Genomic DNA, 16,634 nt, shown 5'->3' with positions numbered 1-16,634 from the left:
TGAGTCATCTCAAAAGGAGGGGGAAACAGAAAAGCTCACACCCAGATTTTCATGTCTTCAGCAGAAAGCAGAAGCTTAGAACTGGGGGAAGGAGACTGAATAGATAATAACGAGTATGGAAGGAATTGTTAGGGCCCTATTCCACCGGATGATTATCGTTCAGATTATCGTTAAATCGTTTGAATCTAAACGATAATCGTTCGTTTGAATAGCAGTTAAAGACTAACGACCGAACGAGAAATCGTTGATTGCTTAATAAGACCTGGACCTATTTTTATCATTGCTCGTTCACAAATCGTTCGCATTGAAAAAGAAGTTGTTCGGTCGTTTTTTCCTTTTTATTTCTCCAGTTCCCATAGCTTCAGATTAAAAGGGTTTTTCAGGGCAGGACTTTTACATTGAAGGCCATCAATGTCTGATCATTTCAGTAGGAGCTGAGCTGCAGTAACCTGGCACGTCTACTAGATAATGAATGGAGCCATCTGCTTCTGGCCCAGTCACAGTGTATATGCCTCTCGGCACTGATCAGACATTGATGGCCTATCCCAAGGAGCATTGTAGCATGACTTCACACATTCACCTTATAATAAAACACATCATTTAATGGTTATTCTGCAAAAACCTTAGCCACATGCAGTGCTGCAGTGCAGCTATCTCCAAGCTTCAGTCAGGACAGGGGGCTTGTGCTGAGAGTCCCATTGATTTCAATAGGAATTTCAGAGGAACACAGCTCAAAAAAAAGTGACATGTCATTACATTTTTTTTTTTTTTTTTTTTGCATGGTTCTGTTTCTCACTCAGATTAGTTTGATAATTATTTTTTTTTTACATGGACATCAGCATGGTTCTGTGAAAAAAAAATACACAATAACCTAATAAGGACAGAGCCAATTTTCATTTTTGCACTTTCGTTTTTTTTTCTCCTAGTGTTTAAACAGACCATGGCGCCTGAATTTTTTCACCTACAGACCCACAAGCTCGTATTTTTTGCAAAACCAATTGTACTTTGCAACAAAAGACGTACATTTTCCATAGAGTATGCTAAAAAACTGGGGGAAAATTTTTGTACCGTAAAATTGATTGATGTGTTATGTATCAGTATTGTGTCGTGTGTCATGTATTTGCACAGTGATTTGAGGTCCCTCTAGGACTAATACAACTGCACTGATCTCTAATAAAGATCAATTCAGCATATACATACTGCATTAATCCAAAAGATTACTGCTCCATTACTATATGCTGCTGAAGCCCAGAGCAAAGGAGTATCGAGCTGGGATCAGCATCATTGCAGCTGTTAGTTTTGGTTCTGCAAAAAATAAGCAGTATTTGGCTATGTTCCGACAATGTACTTTTATTATATCTTATACATATTATTTAATCACCATGTGTAATTGGGCCCTTATTAAACCCTTCACGTCAGTAATCTATATATATATGTTCCTACTGTGCAGTAGGAATGTACATATACATTCCTGACTGTGAAGGGGTTTGATGTGCACGGGACCGCTGCAGTGAGAGCAGCCCCACACACATCAGTGTCCCAGGAGCTGAGGATAACCCCTAAAACGCTGCGATCTATAGCAATCGCGGCATCTAAGGTACTCAGTGACAGGACAAGCTACTTACCTCCGTCCTGTTGGATCGGCCATCCATGCATAGAGTCTGCTCTCAGGCAGGCTCTATGCATAGATCGCCGATAACACTGATCTATGATATGCCTTCCCCCCCCCCCTATATCCTACTGCCACTGTCTGCTGATAAGTGCAGCATTTATCAGCAACTCCTTTCTTGGCATAGGGATGTTTTTTCTTACTGTAAGAAAAAAAAACTTAAAAAAAACACATTACACCACACTACATGAAATAAAGTTTTACACTACACTACATTACACATTTACATACCCCATATACTAATCCCCATATAAAGATGGGCCCCCAGGGTGTTTTAGGTCGAGGCGCATACACTATTATTGCCTCCGACACCGAAACAGCTAGTGAGGATGGATGGGGGGGGGATCCTTTTTTCCTCCAATTATCCTCATCATCCAGTGACGTGTCTGGGGGTAGTGTAGCGTACGCGGCCCCCCAGACACGTCTTTTCTGCCAGTACCGTCCCAAGAAGAGATGACGGTATGATGTGAAATTTTACAAACTCTGTGAGTGTACCTCAGGGTACACTTACAGATTTAGGGTACATGCACACTGCGGAATGGCGAAGGATAACCCTTTGTGCATTCCACAGCTGGCACCCACCAGCGGAATGATGTGGGCGCGCGCGCCTCTGCCCATGTCATAGACTCCATGTTATTCATGGGCAGATTCCGTTGTCCGTCCAAAGAATGAACACGTTCTTTGGACAGAGGCCGTAATCTGCCCGTGTTGTCTGCCTCACAAGGTTTTTTGTCTTCCTCTGGATCAACACAGGGTGAATTTGACGGACACCTGTCCTTTTCAACCTTATAAACTAATAATTGGCCTAATACCCCCAAATAAATTAAAATTGTCCCTTTTCCCCAGCTAAATAGATATGGCCGCCATTCCCATTAGAGACTTGCCATGATGCAATTACAAAGCCTCTGTGCTGCCAGGACGGTAAAAAACCCCCACAAGTGACCCCATTCTGGAAACTACACCCCATAAGGAATCTAACGAGGGGGGCAGTGGGGATATGGCCATGTTCTACATATGTTCACCTTATCCCCGCTGCCCCCCTTGTTAGATTCCTTATGGGGTTTAGTTTCCAGAATGGGGTCACTTGTCGGGGGTTTCTACTGTCCTGGCAGCACAGGAGCTTTGTAATTGCGACATGGCCTCCATCCTCCATTCCAGCCTCTAAATGGCGCTCTGTCATTTTGGTGGCTTGCCCTGTGCCCATATGGCACATTATGTCCACATGTGGGGTATTTTCGTACTCAGGGGAAATTACCCTACACGTTTTGCGTTCATTTTCTTTTTTAACCCCTTGTAGAAATAGAAAAAAATCAAGGCAAGACCAACATTTAGTGTAAAAAATGTTTAATTTTTACACTAAATCTTTGATCTTGTCTTGATTTTTTCATTTTCACAAGGGGTTAAAAGATTAAAAAAAACACAAAATGTGTAGAGCAATTTCCCCTGAGTACGAAAATACCCGACATGTGCACATAAAGCGCCATGTGGGTGCAGGGTAAGCCTCCAAAGGGAAGGAGCACCATTTTGCTTTTGGAGGCTGGATTTGGCTGGAATGGATTTCGAGGGCCATGTTGCATTTGAAAGGCCTCTGTGTTCCAAGACAGTTGAAACCCCCCACAAGTGACCCCATTATGGAAACTACACCCCTCAGGGAATGTAACAAGGGGTGTAGTGAGCATATGGACCCCACTGGTGACGGGCACAAATGTGGAACAATGTAGCGTGAAAATGAAATATTAAATTTTTTACACTATAATGTTGGTTTAGCCTTAAATTTTTCATTTTCACAAGGGGTTAAAAGAGAAAAAAACACACAAAATGTGTAGAGCGCCACAAGTGAAAACCCCCCACAAGTGACCCCATTCTGAAAACTACACCCCTCTAACAAGGGGTGCAGTGAGGATATGGACCCCTTGATGACAGGCACATTTATGCCGTGAAAGTGAAAAAATAAAAATTTTCCCTTTCACGTCACTTTGTTCCACATTTGTGGGGTCCATATGCTCACTGCCCCCCTTGTTAGATTCCTTAAGGGGTGTAATTTCCAGAATGGGTCACTTGTGGGGGGTTTCCAGTGTTTTGGCAGCACGAGGGCTCTGTAAATGCGACATGGCCCTTGAAATCCATTCCAGTGAAATCCAGCTTCCAAAGGCCAATTGGCGCTCCTTCCCTTTGGAGGCTCGTCCTGCGCCCGCTTGGCACTTTATGTCCACATGTGGGGTATTTCTGTACTCGGGAGAAACTGCGCTACATGTTTGGTGTTTTTTTTCTTTTATCCCCTTGTAAAAATGAAAAGTTAAGGCTAGAACAACGTTTTAGTGTAAAAATTAGAATTTTTCCTTTTTCACGCCACATTGTTCTGAAAATCTGTGAAGCACCTGTGGGGTCCAGATGCTCACCGCACCCCTTGTTACATTCCTCGAGGGGTGTAGTTTTCTAAATGGTGTCCCTTTAGGGGTGTTTTTTAGGTTTTGGCACCCCAGAGCCTCTGCCAACCTGAAGTGGTACAGTCAGAAATGACCAAATATAACGGAGGCGTTGAAATTCACTAGGCGCTCCCTTATATCTGAGGCTTGTGGTTGTGTCAAATAGCGCAATAGGGCCACATATGGGGTATTTCTATAAACTGCAGAAACGGGACAATAATTATTGGGGTGCATTTCTCTGGTAATAGGTTTATAATTATGAAAGATATTGGATTACAATAAAATCTCTGCACAAAAAAATTAAGATTTTCAAATTTCTTACACACTTAGCTTTTATTTCTGTGACTCCCCTAAAGGGTTAAAAATCTTTCTGGATGTGCTTTTGCAGAGTTTGGGGGGTTCAGTTTCTGAAATGGGGTGCTTTGTGGGGCTTTCTAACATACAGTCCCCTCAAATACACTTTAAGGGTGCCTTCACACCTACCGTATCGCAGTAGAAAATCCGCTGCGGATCCGCAGCAGATTTGTAAGTGCGGATTTAATGCTGTGTTCATTCATTTAGTTAAATCTGCTGCGGATTTTCTACTGTGATACGGTAGGTGTGAAGGCACCCTAAGGGGACGTTCACACTTACTTTATCCGCAGCGTATTTTCTGCAGCGGATCCGCAGCAGATCCGCAGCAGATTTCATTTAAATAACTGAACACAGAATCAAATCTGCACCATTAAATCTAAGGGTGCCTTCACACGTACCGTATCGCTGTGTATTTATCGCTGCGTGTTTGGTGCGATTTTTACATGCGAGTTTTGATTTACACATGATTTTCATGTGAAAATCAAAACTCGCATGCAAAAATCGCACCAAACACGCAGCGATAAATACGCAGCGATAAAAACGCAGCGATACGGTACGTGTGAAGCTACCCTAAACCTGAACAGGTCCCTAAAAATAGCTGATTTTAAAATTTTACTGAAAATTTGGAAAATTGCTGCTTTTTAAGCTTTCTATTGTCTAAAAAAAATGAAAGATAGTGTAATAAATGCCGCCAACATAAAGTCGACATGTTGCTAATGCTATTTAATATATAATTTATGTGGCATAACCATTTTCTGTATAAGCAGAAAAGTTTCAAAGTTGGAAAAATGCATTTTTTCACAGTTTTTCACGTTAATATTTTTTTTTCCATAAAGATTCGTTAAAAGTATTGACTCCATTTTACCAGAAATGTAAAGTACAATATGTCACGAGAAAACAATCTCAGAATCAGCCGGATAGGTAAAAGCATCCCGAAGTTATTAATGAATAAAGTGACACAGGTCATATTCATAAAATTTGTCTCTGTCCTTAAGGCCTTTTGAGGCTTTGTCCTTAAGGGGTTAAAGTGTAATAAAAAGTGTAAAAAAAAAAAAGTGTAATAACATTTTTTTTTTTAAAGTATGAAAAAAAACTTATAACCCCCCAATAAAAGTTTCATATACCCCCTTGCCCATTCTAAAAATAAAAATATAAAAAATACATAAACATATATATTGTAGCGTGTGGTCTGATCTATTAAACTATTACATTATCGTTCCTGTACGGTGGACAGCGTAAACAACAACAAAAAAAAAACACTAGGATTGCTGTTTATTTTATAATTATATATCAGAAAAAAATTAATAAAAAGCGATCAAAAGTTTTCTGTTACACCGAGATGATATCAATAAAAAGTAGAGATCATGGCGCAAAAAATGACCGCCCAACCAGCCCTGTAGGTGGAAAAATAAAAGCGGAAATAAGAGGAACATTGCATTAATTTGACCCAAACATCCGTTCATTAATGGGCTCAGTCTTAAAGGGGTTAAAGGGGTACTCCAGAGGGGGAAAAAAAAAAAAGTTGATCTTTATATTCCTTCTGTTTAAAACCCACAGGTCTTCCAGTACTTCAGCTGCTGCAGGAAGTGGTGTATTCTTTCCAGTCTGACACAGTGCTCTCTGCTGCCACCTCTGTCCATGTCAGGAACTGTCCACAGCAGTAGCAAATCCACATAGAAAACCTCTCCTGCTCTTTAGACTGGAAAGAATACACCAGTTCCTGCAGGACATACAGCAGCTGATAAGTCCTGGAAGACTTGGGATTTTTTAATAGAAGTAAATCACAAATCTCTGGCACTTGCTGGGAACAGTTGATTTGAAAGGGGAAATAAATTGGTGAACTACCCCTTTAAGCCCCCTCCCCCCCTTTTTTTCTTTTTACTGAAGTTGCACGTCTTTTATCTGCCCAAATAGAGTCCGCCAATTATTATTATTTATTTTTTTTTGCCGATACTTGTGATGTCTTTGTGATAGTAAATCTGCGGCCGGTGTTTTAGTCGTACTCTAAAAGAACACGTTTAGTTACAGGAATATGCTGCTGGGATCACTTCTGCTTCTCTTCTATAAATCTGTAAGACAGGGAGACTGGTGTCTGATTGTTTACAGAGATCAAGTGCCAGATGCCATTTAATACACGTTGGTAACTAGGTAAATATAGACGGTTGCGCTGCGCTGCGACTGGAGATGGGATTGCCTGCTCATTTTATTTGTGCGTCTATTTTTATCAGCAGAGTTGTATAAATAATAAGAGGAGGATTAGAACGGCGGGATAGTGAGTAAGCTGAGGAAACGCAGCACTGTATGTCATAGGAAAACAGATCACGTTGAGGATAACCTTGTGCCATGTAATAGGCATCTAACACAGCTGTCACCTCTGCTCAGCTTAACCTTGCATTACATCTCAGGACTTTGTAATTTTGTAACTGGTGAATTACTGGTGTATTATGACGCATCACTTTGGTTTTATGTGCCTGGAGTTAAAGGGGTACTCCACCAAAAACCTTCTTCCTTTAAATCAGCTGGTTTCAAAAAGTGATATAGATTTGTAATTTACTTCTATTTAAAAATCTCTTATCTTCCAGTACGTATCAGCTGCTGTATGTCCTGCAGGAAGTGGTGTATTCTTTCCAGTCTGACACAGTGCTCTCTAATGCCACCTCTGTGCATTGCAGGAACTGTCCAGAGCAGGAGAGGTTTTCTATGGGGATTTGCTACTGCTCTGGACAGTTCCTAACATGGACAGAGGTGGCAGCAGAGAGCACTGTGTCACACTGGAGAAAATACACCACTTCCTACAGGACAAACAGCAGCACTGAAAAACTGGAGATTTTTAAATAGAAGTAAATTACAAATCTATATAACATTCTGAAACTGGTTGATTTAAAAGAAAAAGATTCTCGCCAGAGTACCCCTTTAAAAAGTTTTCCTTTAAATCGCATAATGACATTCACATTTATATAAACCTCACCTACTATCTGCAGGGGTAGGGAAGCTTGGCTCTCCAGCTGTTGCAGAACTACAACTCCCATCATGTCTGGACAGCCAAAGTTTTATCTTTGACTGTCCATTTATGATGGGAGTTGTAGTTTTGCAACAGCTGGAGAGCCAAGCTTCCCTACACCGATCTATAAAGCACCTGTATCTGTATATACAGCGACCATGATACAAGAGTCATTTTTCTAAATTATTTCTATTTTGAATTTGGTGACGGAAAACCTTACTGGAGGTGACGGAATACCTTACTGGAGGTGTTACTGCTGTTGTCTCCGCTGCTGAGGGGAGGTGATCGAACCTCGGGAAATCCTAGGTTCTATAGAACTCGAACATTCACGAACCTGCCGCATTAGATTGCTGATGGCTTCCCGGTCCGTGGGGAAGGAGGAGAGTGCTCGGGTACTGCCTGGAATTCTGGGATTCAGCCTAGGTAATAGGTAAAAGGCTGTATCTCGGAATTCCAGGCGGTCCTCGGGCACTCTCCTCCTTCCCCGCGGACCGGTAAGGCACCGGGAATCAAATGCGGCAGGTTCGTTCAATTGAACCTAGGATTTCCCGAGGTTCGATCAACTCTACTGCTGAGCGTACCTGTGCATTAGGAGACGGCACCATAGAATCACATTATACTGGGTGTCACACTGGAGATAGATCAGGAAGCTTTGCCTCCTAATTCACAGGTACAGACAGCAGAGAGCGGAGACAACGGCGCCTCCTCAGGTACAGACAGCAGGGAGCGGAGGCAATGGTTCCTCCTCAGGTACAGACAGCAGGGAGCGGAGGCAATGGTTCCTCCTCAGGTACAGACAGCAGGGAGTGGAGGCAACGGCGCCTCCTCAGGTACAGACAGCAGGGAGCGGAGACAACGGCGCCTCCGTTAAGGTACCTAGGGACCAAATTTTAAATGGGAAAAATGGAAGTACTTATGGAAATGGTGATTGAGCCCAGAGCTGCCTGATAATCATTCATCATAAAAACATTCCAGATACACAGTAAATATGACATTAATAAGTATCACATATTGCGAACACCACACTAGTGCTGCCAGTAGAGATGAGCAATTCGCGCATCTAAACAATCACTCATCTAAACTTCATTAAAAAAAAAATATATATATATATATATATATATATATATATATATATATACCAGCAGTGAAGGGACAACATGGGCCCCCCTGTGCTTACTGCGCTCAAGAGGGGGGGGCGCCAAATTAAATCTTTGTCCCGGGTGCAGAAGAGCCTAGCTACACCTCTGGTTAAATAGGTAGGAGATGGATAAATAGCTAAAATAAATAAACAAACAAATAGATAAATATATTAATATATATTAAGGTGTGCAGTCTTCCTTTTAAAGGGGTAGTTCAGCATGGGGGGTGACAGGTTTCCTTTAAGTCTTTCCGTACTTATTAGCTGCTGTTTGTCCTGTAGGAAGTGGTGTATTCTCTCCACTCTGACACAGTGCTCTCTGCTGCCCCCTCTGTCCATGTCAGGAACTGTCCAGAGCAGTAGCAAATCCCCATAGAAAACCTCTCCTGCTCTCCAGACTTTAACGAATACATAAAAGAAATTTCACATGTCATGTATACGTATGTATATTGTCACTGAGAGGATAAAGGAGCCAGCAATAACAAATCTCGATGGGGGGAGGCAGGAGATGGGGCCTGTTGGGTAGGAGGATGGATCAACGGAGGAAAGAGCTGTCTCAGAGTGGTGCAAACTAGTAAGAAATGGAGTCTTGTGAGGAGCAAACTGCCTTGAGAAAATAAGAAGCAAGAAGACAAGCGGCTGCATCCAAAGAGACAGTGTGGTGTCCCACAGTTAAGTGTTTTAGGCACCGGTCAGAAAGTTATCCCTTCAGTGTCAGTGTTATGTTTACGCTTTATTATATGTTGCACAGCTGTAGTCACTATAGGGTTACTGTTTTTGTACCACATGGTCTGTGCCAGCCAATGAAAGATACTTTTCTTCTTCTACCTATCCCTGCACTCTATACATCCACAACACACAACCCCTAGGGTGTAGTGTAGTCCAGTCTAGTCTGATCTAGACTGGACTACACTACACATGTATGGAGAATGCAGAGACTTTCCTTTTTCAAGCTACATCTACAGACACTATGCAGTGCTAAACAGCTAAAAGAGGACAAGCCAGAGATCATTCTAGCCCATGCCGAGAACCTCTCTTAACAGAGCAGAGCGGTATCCTAGACAGAGGAACTGACCCGGATAGAGCAAAGCAACCCTAACCAAGGTCTACATACTCTATCTCGCAGCGCAGGTGACACCGGATAACTTTGGACAATTAACTTAACTCAGGTAACCAAGACTGGGGCTTGTGTCACCCTCGTAGGACAGGTAACCCGACACTGCAGGGCAGAAGATGGTTTTAGTGACTGTAAGGTCGACACACGGGCACAAGTATTCTTCAAGTATTTCTTCTCACAAGTTCCGGCAGAGCACATTACTACACTGGGTTGGGGCTCTCCCGACAAACTCCTCTAAACTGTTCTACTCTTCTCAACCTTCAACTGAACCAGCGCTGCTACTCTACCTCAGCACTTAAACATCTCTCAGCACAGATTCAGTGAGCTCAAGTCTGTATCACAGAAGTCAACTACTGAACAGCTGTCCTGTATTGTAAGAGATTTGTCAGTAAAGATCAGTTTATTTATTCTACTGGGACTCAGTAATAATTGCACCAGCACATACACATACACCGGCTACACTGTCCTTGGGTCATTTTCCCCTTTCTGTGGGTGGCAGTACCGACAGTCCGGGTGGGTCATCTCTCCACTCCGGACCACCATGATAAGAGCCCAAGGGACCCATCACAACCCGGCAGGTCACCGACCATTGGGGATCAGTATAGCCAGCCACTACACAAAGCAGGTATACTATCACACCTGTGCGCTGAGTTATCACTGGCGTCACAACAGAACTATCACCGGCTGAGCTGTACTACACCACCGACCAACCACCATAGATGTGGCGTCACCAGGAGCAACTCAACCGGTAACCGGTCAGACACCACAACAGGGCATCCTTTATGGGAGTCACCAGCAGATCACAACAGGTGAGCATAACACAATGTTATGGGTCACCAGTCCAACTATTTCTCCCTACTGTTGTCTCCAGTTCAGGTGCGGTTTGCAATTAAGCTCCATTTACTTCAATGGAACTGAGTTTCAAAACCCCACCCAAACTGGAGACAACAGTAGGGCGAAAGTGGCCATGTTTTTGTTGCGCTGGATAACCCCTTTAATGCAGTCTTTGCACCGAACCTACAGTGTATTGAAACAACCCTGGCTATAATCACAGCTTGTCCGAGCTACAGTCAGGTCAGCCTGAGGACTACTACAAGGTTATCCTATGATCCGTGCTCATGCACAATGTTGGGGGAGGCTACATATGATGGTGCTAGACTTGACAGGGGGTAGCCCAGACCATTTCTTACCTCACAGTCAAACCTCCCTTCCCCCCTTCCGCTGGACCAACCCTCTCGTCCCCGAATAAGACACGGAAACCTGCTTGGAAAAATTGGCCACAGCAGCCATTTTATTAACAAAATCAACATACAAAATATTGCACCAAATATTAAATCCAAATATTAAAACTAAATATAGAAATAAATATACATATATACATATCCAACGGCCAAACAAGTAATGTTAGATACATATATACATATCGAGCCTTCTTAATGTGCAGGGGGTCCTTGGGGCTCCAATTTCCCAACCAATCTGCTCCCCATCAATTTAAAACCTCCAGCCGCCCGCTACCGGCTCAAAGGCCCCACACCCTCTATATAAAGCTCAGCAGATGGCTGCATTGACCATAACTATAACTCCGCTCCCCGTGACACCACACTGGCAGGAGCCCAGAACTTCCCCTGATGATACCAGTACATCAGAGGATTGCTACCCATGTACCCCCAAATCAGAATACGAGACCAACCCCAAGGACCCTCCACACCCGCCACAGCTGCCATGACAAGAGAAACAAATCCCCCCTCCCACATACACAAACATACAGACACCCACGGCCCAAAACATAATAATAAGGGAGGGTGGGCGGGACTCTTCACACTGCTCTCTCCTCCCGAGTGTTACCATGAGGAGAGAGCCAGTCCCTTAAGTAAACTCTGTCCCCTCCCTGTTCCCTCCCCTACCCCTTTCCTAGCAACTCCCGCGCTATACCTCCTATCTGGCATTTTAACCCCCTCATGGCTGGACACCCCGTCATGGCGGCTTACCGCTCACGGGGGTCGCGTGCAGCCTTTCTATACTGTCTAGTCACATGAATTATGGGATGACCTTGATTTTAGCCACAGAGATAGATGAAATAGGACACAGCCCATTACTAAACAACAGACTGCCCAGTGTAATGCAAGCACAGTCAGTATGTGTTCTAACACCTTACTATAATTGTTAGCAGTAAGTTTCTTTTTTTCTGATTGGCCACAATGGGACATTATTACTACAGGGAACAAAATTACTATATGGCTGTATGGCAGCACAGGGGGCACTACTGTATGGGGGCACTGGAGGGAACTACTGTATGGGGCACAGGAGCAAACTATTACTGTATGAGGGCACAGGAGGGCACTATTACTGTATGGGGGCACAGGAGGGCACTATTACTGTATGGGGGCACAGGAGGGCACTACTACTGTATGGGGGCACAGGAGGGAAATATTACTGTATGGGGTCACAGGGGGCATCGTTACTGTATGATGTACAGGAGGGTTCTATTATGGGGGCACAAATAGGTTCTATTATATATGGGGGTACAGGAGGGTGGGAACTATGACTGATTAGGGGCACTATTACTGTATGGATGAGCAGGCATTATTACAGTATAGGTCACTATTACTATGGAGGCATGTATTGGGGCACAGTGGGCATTATTACTGTAGGAGGGGCACAGAGGTTATTTTTACTGCATGGGGGGGGCAATATAACCATATATTACCGATATTAACATATAAGGGTGCCGGAGGGGCATTATAAAATGATGGCATATGGGCATGTACACTGTATTGCATTATTACTGCATGGGGGCACTAATACTGTATGGGAACGTAGTGAAAATATTATTACATGAGGGCACATGTGGCATTGTTACTGTATTGGGGCACTGCTTGGGCATTTTTAGTAAGTGGGGGCAGAGTTGAGGCAGTATTAGTGAGTGGGATCAACAGTTTGGGTATTTTGAATAAGTGGGGGGCACACTAATATTTAAAGTACTGTTGGATGCGTACCGACCAACACACAGCTAAAAGGTATCTTAATATGGGTACTGAGGCTATATAGCCTCACGTTAGTATCCAAAAATAATATGGTCCACCAACGCGTTTCTGCCACTGGTCACCGTGGCGTCATCAGGGGAGTGAAACCAGCAAACATGCCACATACGGTGGATACAAATGCTTACAAATACCAGCACAGTATTACCCAATAAACATAAATTATATTGCACAATTATGTGTATTTGTTTGCAACTGGGTATATTGTGATGGATAATAGGGCTAAACAGTGTATTGTACAAGTCTTGCCGCTGTGCAGCTACTCACTGGCCCTTGTTAGTGCCAAGTGGGGAATAGGTACATAGGAGACATGTGTGCTCCCACGACCTGTATTAGGGTTGTGCTGAATCGCTTCTTAGGCAGCGCTACCAGCATATCTTAGTTCCCCAGCAAGGTCTCCGGATTCAATGTCAGGTCTGCGTCTGCAGTGGCAGATCACTATCACTAATATATGTTTATTAGGTAATACTGTGCTGGTATTTGTAAGCACAGTTGGGACATTATAACCATATGGTCCACAAATGGGGGCATCGTATTCTGCAGAGACTTGTCATAGTGATGTCTGAGTAAGATGGAGAAGAAAAGGGAAAATGAACAACCCCAATCAGAGAGGATCTTGGGAACATGCCTAATAGTGGTTTTACACAGAACGATTTATCGTTCGAATTTGCACGATAACGGTTGAATTCGAATGATAATCGTACGTGTATACGCAGCGAACGATCAAGCGACGAGCGAGAAATCGTTCATTTTGATCTTTCAACAACTTCTCAAATCGTCGTTGATCGTTCGCAAAAAAATTTGCAGATCATTCCGTGTAAACATTCTTTCAACGATTTCTCCTATGTGTGATATAGGCTTAAGCGATCGCAAAATGATTTTTCCGTTCATTCGTTCATTCTAAATCGTTAATCGTGCGATCGGGCGAATTATCGTCCCGTGTAAAACCACCATTAGGTCTTTTTATTAGCTCCTACTAACAATTCTCATTTGGAGACCATGCAGCTATTTAGCCACTCCAGCTGTCCCAAGTTAAATATAAATTAAATGCTATTTAATTTTTTTAACTGAAAATAGCTAAAAAAAAAGACTTCACACAGCAACATGACTGTCACTAGAGGATGCAGTGCAGATGAAGACCCAGCCTGGAGCATAGAGGATGCAGTGCAGATGAAGACCTAGCCTGGAGCATAGAGGATGCAGTGCAGATGAAGACCCAGCCTGGAGCATAGAGGATGCAGTGCAGATAAAGACCCAGCCTGGAGCATAGAGGATGCAGTGCAGATGAAGACCCAGCCTGGAACATAGTGGATGCAGTGCAGATGAAGACCCAGCCTGGAACGTAGAGGATGCAGTGCAGATGAAGACACAGCCTGGAGTGTAGAGGATGCAGTGCAGATGAAGACCCAGCCTGGAGCATAGAGGATGCAGTGCAGATGAAGACCAAGCCTGGAGCGTAGAGGATGCAGTGCAGATGAAGACACAGCCTTGAGCATAGAGGATGCAGTGCAGATGAAGACCAAGCCTGGAGCGTAGAGGATGCAGTGGAGATAAAGACACTGCCTGGAGCGTAGAGGTTGCAGTACAGATGAAGACACTGCCTGGAGCGTAGAGGATGCAGTACAGATGAAGACACAGCCTGGAGAATAGAGGATGCAGTACAGATGAAGACCCAGCCTGGAGCATAGAGGATGCAGTGCAGATGAAGACCCAGCCTGGAGCGTAGAGGATGCAGTGCAGATGAAGACCCAGCCTGAAGCGTAGAGGATGCAGTGCAGATGAAGACACAGTGAGGAGAGGGAGGGGTAAGTGCCATCTACCTAAAGAGGATCAGAACACCCTTCATTTTGACAGGTGTTCTGCTCCTTCTACAGGGTTAAGTGAGGATGATGTGTGGGGAAAATTGTTGTTCAGGCACAGAGGTTTTATTGTAAATGCTTTACAGTTTAGAATAATATAGTGTATTAATGTAACAAAGAATTGCAGCTATATAAAAATTGTGGTGTATACAGTGTAGCATGGACATAGTATATAAGCATAAAAAGCAACATCAAGCTAATGTATCATCTTATACAAAGTTTGCTGTAGCTGTATGCACAGTATGTCTTTGCGTATAGATGTAGTTTTTAAGACTCTGATAAAGAGCATGCAGGAACATGTTTGCAGGTGGTTGCATGTATATTTATTCTCTTATAGACAGATGGTAGAATCACAAATATGTAAGTTCCCTTATCCAACCGGTTTGGCCGGTATGGGATCCGGTTCGGATTTTTCCAAAAGTCCGAGTCCGGTCAGATTCAGATTTTTGGAAGTCCGCTACGAATTTTTTTTTTTTTTTTTTCTTGCTTTCTAAAATTGCAGCCGCCATTTTAGAAAGCAGGAAGTGTTCTGGGCGGGAAAAGCGCTTTCCCATGATGCCCGGAACACATCCAATCAGCAGGGATGTTGCACTAGCCCACCCCCTGTGTGACATCGGTATTGCTTTAAGAGGACATGACCGCACCACGCAGTCTGCAGAGAGAGAGGATGGAGACTGTTAGCAGTGCACAGAGCTCGTCAGTGACAAAACGCTGCTGCAGTGAGAAGATATTGTACAAAAGCAAAGACCAAAAGATTATTAGGAAAGCGGAGTGGAGAAACATATAGTGATTGAGAGAGAAAAATAGAGAGGGCGAAAGATAGATAGGTAGATAGATTAGGCATAGGAGAGCAAAGGGTGCACAGAACAAAAACGTGCTATACAGATATTCAAGTACTATACTGTCACCCTTGCGAAAGTGTATGTGACATAGGTGTTTTCCTGAGGCACAAATATATACCTTGTGCATGTGTGTAAAATAAAACACTAAAAAAAGGTGCTATACAAGTACTAAAGTTGGACCCTTGCGAGAGTGTAGTGGAGTGTAGTATTTGTGACCTTTTTCCTGCATAGACCCTGTAATGGTGAATTTCCTGCATAGACCCTGTAATGGAGAATTTCCTGCATAGACCCTGTAATGGTGAATTTCCTGCATAGACCCTGTAATGGAGAATTTCCTGTATAGACCCTGTAATGGTGAATTTCCTGTATAGACCCTGTAATGGTGAATTTCCTGCATAGACCCTGTAATGGAGAATTTCCTGTATAGAACCTGTAATGGTGAATATTAAAGTCTAAAAAAAGAAATTGACTTTGAGATAAAAGATAATGATGTTACTGACATGTCGAGCCCTAAATTGAACCAAATACACTACCCCCGTATCATATAGATGCTTTAAACTATGAAATCCGAAATTCGGTTTAACCGAACTTTTCAAAAAAATCCGGAAGTCCGGTTGGAATGAACTTCGCTCATCTCTAATCCTAAACAACTGTATCACTGGATGGTATATAGTGGTACTGTATATGAGGCAATTGAAGAGGGTTCATTGTTCTTTTTTACAAGACCAATGTTCCATGTTCCAAACCTCATTTATTTTAATGCGTTCCTGTTGTTTCAGGTGACTTTTTAGGATAAGTGCTGTGTACATGAGTATGAGCATTCTTATATACAGCACCTGGGGGACGTCTACCTGACAGGATCGCTGTGTGCCGCAGCCTTTCTACAGTGAATGGGGATTACTATCATCGCCCACTCAGCTCGAACCACTGGCACTAGCGATGATAGACTTTCTTCCCCCTCCCCCAGGTACTGTATATAAGAATATACAGTACACAGGGGGCATGGGACCCTGCCCTGCATAGTGCTCTGCGGCGGTGCTTAGACAGCCCTGCAATTCCTGACACAAACGTTGGAGGAAGCAGAGGGGCCTGTGTCACTCCTGTATCGTAGCTAAAGAAAAAAAACTATATTAAAGCAAAGTATTATTAAAAAAAAAAAAAATCAAGTCTCTGGAGTACTCCTTTAG

At 43.3% G+C, this 16,634-nt stretch overlaps 1 protein-coding gene across 1 annotated transcript in view; it reads left to right on the top strand.

Moving 5' to 3' along the window:
- The window catches only part of SLC6A4 (solute carrier family 6 member 4), a 111,854-nt gene that overhangs the window by 52,401 nt on the left and 42,819 nt on the right, over positions 1-16,634 (top strand). The window lies entirely within an intron of this gene.

The sequence above is a fragment of the Dendropsophus ebraccatus genome, chromosome 11 (genome assembly GCF_027789765.1).
Source record: "Dendropsophus ebraccatus isolate aDenEbr1 chromosome 11, aDenEbr1.pat, whole genome shotgun sequence".
Taxonomy (NCBI): Eukaryota; Metazoa; Chordata; class Amphibia; order Anura; family Hylidae; genus Dendropsophus; species Dendropsophus ebraccatus.
This window is presented reverse-complemented; position numbering and strand designations above follow the sequence as displayed.